The sequence below is a fragment of the Solanum stenotomum genome, chromosome 7 (assembly GCF_019186545.1).
Source record: "Solanum stenotomum isolate F172 chromosome 7, ASM1918654v1, whole genome shotgun sequence".
NCBI classification, from domain to species: domain Eukaryota; kingdom Viridiplantae; phylum Streptophyta; class Magnoliopsida; order Solanales; family Solanaceae; genus Solanum; species Solanum stenotomum.
This window is the reverse complement of record NC_064288.1, coordinates 3715126-3722013: the sequence shown is the minus strand read 5'-3', so window position 1 is coordinate 3722013 and position 6888 is coordinate 3715126.

Genomic DNA, 6888 nt, shown 5'->3' with positions numbered 1-6888 from the left:
CACATTATTCCTAAATTAAAGCCAAGTGTCAACACTAGATGGACACAAATCAATCTTCCAAGAAAATCAATTTTGTCATCAATAGGATCAACTAGTGTTGGTACTTATGCTTAACAAATATATTATTTCTAAATTTAAAGCTAAGTGTCAACACTAGATGGACACAAATCAATCTTCCAAGAAAATCAATTTTGTCATCAATAGGATCAACTAGTGTTGGTACCTATGCTTAACAAACACATTATTCCTAAATTAAAGCTAAGTGTCAACACTGGATGTACACAAATCGATCTTCCAAGAAAATCAATTTTGTCATCAATAGGATCAACTAGTGTTGGTACTTATGCTTAACAAACACATTATTCCTAAATTAAAGCTTAATATCAACACTAGATGGACACAAATCGATTTTCCAAGAAAATCAATTGTCATCAATAGGATCAACTAGTGTTGGTACTTATGCTTAACAAACACTCGATGAACACAAACAAATTATCACAAAATTTAAACTAAGTATCAATACTAGATGGACACAAACACATTATAAAAAGAATGTACTTGAACATTAGAAATTTAGAAACACCAAACCTTATCTCCTACTTTGATGAAAGAAGCTTGTATCAACTTTTTTTATGTTGAGCTTCCTCATATATAGAGAGAGAGTTAGAGTTTACAGCATTATTACAAACCGAATGAATGAATAATAAACAACGACATACAATATTAAAATAAACATCTTTAACAAAAGTGTGCCTGGACACTCAATCCAAGTGACTTTTCTCATTTTCCGGGAGAGAAAAAAGGATCTTGCTAACATCAAGAAATGATTGTTTCATCATGTTATCATCCAACAGCAAAAAGAGAGTTCTTTTACCGGAACAGTTAAAAGAGTATAAGAAATAGGTTTTAAATGTTGTTGAGGGTCTATCCGAAACAAGCTCTCTACCTTGTAGGGGTAAGGTCTGTGTATACACTACCCTTCCCAGACCGCACTCTTGGAATTACACCGGGTATATTGTTATTGTTGTTGTTGTTGTTAAAGAGTATAAGAAGCAGACTTTACAGCTTAGCATTTATTTGCGAGAAAATATAATGGCTTACTAAATTCATTTTACTGGAAGTTTGTTGATGAGGTTTTACATAATAAATGAACTATAAGCATATTTTATTTTATTTTGGATTATTCAAAGGGAACAGTTGGTGTTCTCTTGGTTTTAGAGACCTCAACAAAATAATGCCGAAGAACAGACACACATTACATAGAACTAGAAAAGTGAGGCAGACGAATTTAAAGTTACCATGGAACTTGAGATGCAACTTTTGGGTTGCTAAAAATTTGAGCAACTTTATGGCGTTTGTTTGTAGGAATTGGCTCTCCAGTTGGTGCGTAGGCATCACAGATAACCTGTTTCAATTTAGACAAACAATATTGCCAAACTTAAAACCAATTAGATTAAAGATTCAGTAAAACATCATGAATCAGTATTGTTTACTAAACAACTCACCATGATGTTGTTACCATCACGGAAAGGGTCTTTGAATATTGTCTGAGGATTGAGGTTAAATGATCAAGGTTAGCTTTAGAACGGGGAAAAATGAAAGGAAGAAATTTTTTTAAAATAAAATAAGGAATAAAAGAAAGAAAGGAAAATTCTTCGAAAAAGAAAAGAAAAAAAATCAGTTGCTGATCTTACTATAGAATGACTTCAGTGTCTTCTCCTGGTGCTTGTCCAGTACTTGATCCATCGTAGTTCCACTTTGGGAGCTCAGAAGCATCCTTGACTGGTTTTGAAATAGTCTGAAAATTCAAAAGGAATCAATCAAGAGAAAATACATGAGATAATCCAAATTCAGTTTCCTAAACTTTTGTTGGTTAATTAGAGAAGTAGCATTATGTACCCTTGATTTACTGCGCATGTCAATTCCCGAAATTTGCTACTGCGGCTAGCCGGAGAAGAGAGGAGGCAGAGGTAGGCAGATGTTGTCCGTTTGGAGTTGCATCATTTTCCCGGCGTTGTTTGCTGCTGAACGGAGTTGCTGTTTCGCTGGAATGAGAGAAGAGAGGAGGCACCGGAGCTGTTGTCCTCGCCGTACACTGCTGCTGGTGGCTGATTCTTTGCCGGAGAAAGGAGGGGAAACAAGAAAGAGGCTCGTCGGTCAGCGCTGGTCCTCACGTTGCTGCTGTTTCTTGCTTGCGCCAGCCAGATCGACTGGCTTGTCGTTCGCTGCTCGCCGGCGTTCGCTAGTGGCTGCCGGAGTTCGCATCGCTGGGCGCTGCTGCTTGCCTTCGTCCTCATCGCTGCTGGCCAAAGCTATTGGAGACGAGAGAGGCCTCGCTGCGGCTGCTCTTTTTTTAGAGGAGGAAAAGAATGAACAATTTTTAAGGGTTTGGGTCTTTTAGATTGAAATAGGAAAGTGGGGAAGATTCAATCTGACAATTGATTAGATGAAGATATGGACTAAGATTTAATCTCAAATTTTGATAGATGGTTGAGATTAAATGGAAATTAGAGTCTTGAAAAATAATTGAGACAAGAATAGGCTAAATTTGAAATCAACAAGTGGCTATAATTGAAATAAGAATTTGAATTGAATTGGCTAGAATTGAAACAGATTGAATAAGAAAGGACTAGAATTGAAATACAATCGAATATATTAGGCAACGAGTTAAATGATTTAAGAGAAGATTAAGGAGATGTTATTCAATTAATAAAATATTACACATATTAAAAAAATTTCATATAATTAAACACACCTAAATTTTAAAAACATTTAAATAAATAAGTAAAGTAATTATTTCGAGTTTTAACTATCGATAAATATAATAATTTAATAATAATTTTTATAAATTATTGCATACTAAAATATATAATTTTTAGTCAAAATCGATTACAATTTTAAACCTTAAATATGTTTTGAAAATACGTTTTAATCAAATAGCACTTCCGAAAGGGTTGTAGATTGATCAAATTGGGTGTCAACAAATATCACAAAATCATCACTCACCGAATGAGGTCGATATATATATAATTTAACTACACATCAACAGAAGTTTAATTTTATCGATCAATTTAATTTTATAAATTTAAATTATATACCTCCTAATTATATAAATTTAATTTTATCGATCAACAAAAGTTTATCAATATCAAATTTAATAGATAAATCTCCTTGAAATGATCATTGATAATACATTTCATATCTGAACCACTAATATATAAGACTTGATTTGTTAACCTACTCGAGGAGTATATAATCAACATATTTCATACTCCGATGAGTTATCTTTTACTCGGAAGTCGGTATTATAAATTTTTTGTTTTTTATTTTACACAAAATCATCCTCCGGAAGACGATTTAAATAAAATTAAATCCATATAATTAAAGCGGCATCCGGATGTTGGTATTTTTATTTCATCTAATTACTTTTAATTAAAGCGACATCCGGAGGTCGGTTTGTTTAAATTTTCATTTTAAACCTATAATTAATTGTTTAAAAAATTGTATACTTTTATAAATAGAAAGTTAGATCAATAATTCATATTTAGAGTATGAAATTACGTTGATGTGAAAACCGACAACAAGTAGTCGATTTTTATGCAAAATAAAGGGAAAACCAAATTCCGACCTCAGGAGGTCGGAATTTTTCCCAAAAAAATGAACCACAATAAAAAATGACCTCATGAAGTCGGTATTTTATATTTTATATATATATATATATATATATATATAATTTAATTTAACTACACATCAACAGAAGTTTAATTTAATAAATTTAATTTTATCGATCAAGTTAATTTTTTTAAAATTATATACCTCCTAATTTTATAAATTTAATTTTATCGATCAACAAATTAAAGTTTATCAATATCAAATTTAATATATAAATCTCCTTGAATTGATCATCGGTATTTCTTTAATTGATAATGTATTTCATATTTGAACCACTAATATATAAGACTTGATTTGTTAAACTACTCAAGGAGTATATAATTAATCAACGCATTTCATACTCCAATGAATTATCATTTACATGTCATCATAATTATATAAATATAAAATTTATAATTAATTGTTATCATGACATTTCTACGAGTATTATCTCGCATTTCATACTCGAATGAATTATATGTTAGCTCTTCACCTCTACGTCATGACATGAGATATTAAGTTCATCATTTGACGATGAACTGATAGAATTTGTACATTACTCTAGAAATATAAGTATAATTATCTCCTAATTCATATCAACGTAGTTTCATACTCTAAATGTGGATTATAGATATTTTTTTATTTATTCCACGAATTAATAACTTTTTATTTATAAAAGTATACAAAATTGTTACACTTTTTGAACAATTAATTGTAGGTGTAAAATGAAATTTTAGTATTATGCACAATAGCAAAATTATGATTATTAATAGGAATATTTTAAACAAACCGACCTCCGGATGTCGCTTTTATTAAAAGTAATTAGATTTAATGAAAAATACCGACCTCATAAGGTCGGTATCACATTAAATTTATTAATTTATTATATACTATTTAATTTTACTGACTTCCGGAAGTCGGTATTATAATTTTTTTGTTTTTAATTTTACACAAAATCGTCCTCCGGAAGACGATTTAAATAAAATTAAATCAAAATAATTAAAGTGACATCCGGAGGTCGGTATTTTTATTTCATCTAATTACTTTTAATTAAAGCGACATCCGGGGGTCGGTTTGTTTAAATTTTCATTTTACACCTATAATTAATTGTTTAAAAAATTGTATACTTTTATAAATAGAAAGTTAGATCAATAATCCATATTTAGAGTATGAAATTACGTTGATATGAAAACCGACAACAAGTAGTTGGTTTTTATGAAATTACGTTGATACGGAAGTCTGTATTATAATTTTTTTTGTTTTTTATTTTACACAAAATCTAAAATATTTCTCAATTTTGTTTTTTATATTTAATTGAGAAAAAATAAAATATTGTTATTTATTTATTTATTTAATACCGACATCAAGAGGTCGGTTTTTATTGTAATACATTTTTTCCGGGAAAAATTCCGACCTCCAGAGGTTGGAATTTTGTTATTTTGCATAAAAACTGACTTCTTGTAAATACCAACCTCCGGAGGTCGGAAATTACCGACCTACATTTGAGGTCAAAAATTTTTAGGTCGGTATTCACTGTTTTTTTAGTGGTGTTGACTAATGCTGAGGAGGTTATGCTTGAGTCCCTCAACCATATACATTTTGACTAGGTCACATGACGAACTAAGTGTAGTGGTTCCAACTCCGGTTACTTCCCTTTCAGCATTGTCTTCAAATCTGACACATCCTCAATCTATTCCTTTTATAGTTTTGAAGTTTTCTTTCTTTCCGCACATATGTCTGGAGCATCCACTGTCAAGTACCCACATTTCATTTTTGTAGGTTTTCTTGGATTGCTCCTGCAAAACAGTAAGATTAGTTTCTTTTAGGTACCCCAAGTATTTTTGGGTCCTTGATGATTAGTAAATTTCAGTCTCCAAATCCATTTTCCAGAAGAATATTTTCTACAGTTGAAAGATTTGTGACCAAGATCACCGCAAGTGAAACAAGTAATTTTAGTAGAATTTTCAGGAGAATAGAGATTAGAAATAGATCTATCTGATCTGTTAGAACTATGATTAGAAGAGTTTCTTCTATGAAGCATAGTTCTGTTAGATCGGACAAAACTATGACTTGGAGATTTTCTGATGATGTTCAACTGCATTTTGACTTCCTCTAGTTCTTCCATTAGTAAGTCGACTTCAATCTGACTTGCTGCGAGAAGAATCTGCCAATCTTTCTTTTCTTGAGCAATTTTAATGTATTCGTCAATAACCTTTTGTAGTTCATCATCAACCACGTCCAAGTAATTTTGTAAGTCATTACAATCAAGACAGTTAAAAGATCTTACCTCACTTGTTTCACCTGAAACACCTAGTGCCATGAAACATAGATTTGCCATTTCATCATAGTCATCGTCATCGCTAATTGTTTCACCTTGATCCCATGTTTCAAGACTCTTAGGATCTTCGTTTCTTCGATTGTTTCTTTTTCTCCGTTCTGGCAATTTTGTTTGATGTGTCCTGGTTTTCCTCAGTAATAATATCGATCATCATTCCTTTTGAAATCCTGTTGAGGTTTCTGTCTTCTATGTCTAAGCATTTGTCGTACTCCTCGATTAATAAAAGACATTCATTCATCTTGATCTTCATCAAGTTCTTCTACAATTTCAGATGTTTCAGCTGTAAATGCCACAGTCTTCTTTTTATCATCCTTGTTGTACTTGTTAATATGATTTTGTTCATAGGCCATTAGGTTGCCTTGAAGTTCATCGTATGTCATTTTCTGCAGATCTCCATCTTCAAGAATGGCAGCTTTAGTTTCCCAAGCCTTGGGAAGACTTCTAACGAGTTTCCTGACTTGTAGTGTATTTGAATACACCATTACAAAAGATTTGAGTTCATTGACAATTTTACTAAATCTCGAGAACTAGATTCAACGTTCTCATCTTCAACCATTTTGAACAACTTGAACTGATCTGAACTTCATTTACTTTAGTGGTTCCTTCATACGTCACTTCTAGTTTGTCCCACATTTCTTTCGCAATTTCACATGTTGATATTTTGTCATATTCGGCTCCACTCATTGCACAATATAACAAACTTATAGCTCTAACATTAGTTTGAATTACCTCTTGTTGTTCCTTAGTGATGTCAAATGATTCAGGATCAAATGACTTTTCAATGCCATCTTTTTTTTAGTCAATCCAGGAATAGGCTTTGGGCCCTTCTTAATTACTATACATGCTTGATGATCATTTGAAGAGACAAAGATTCTGGATCTGTCTTTCTAGTGAGAGTA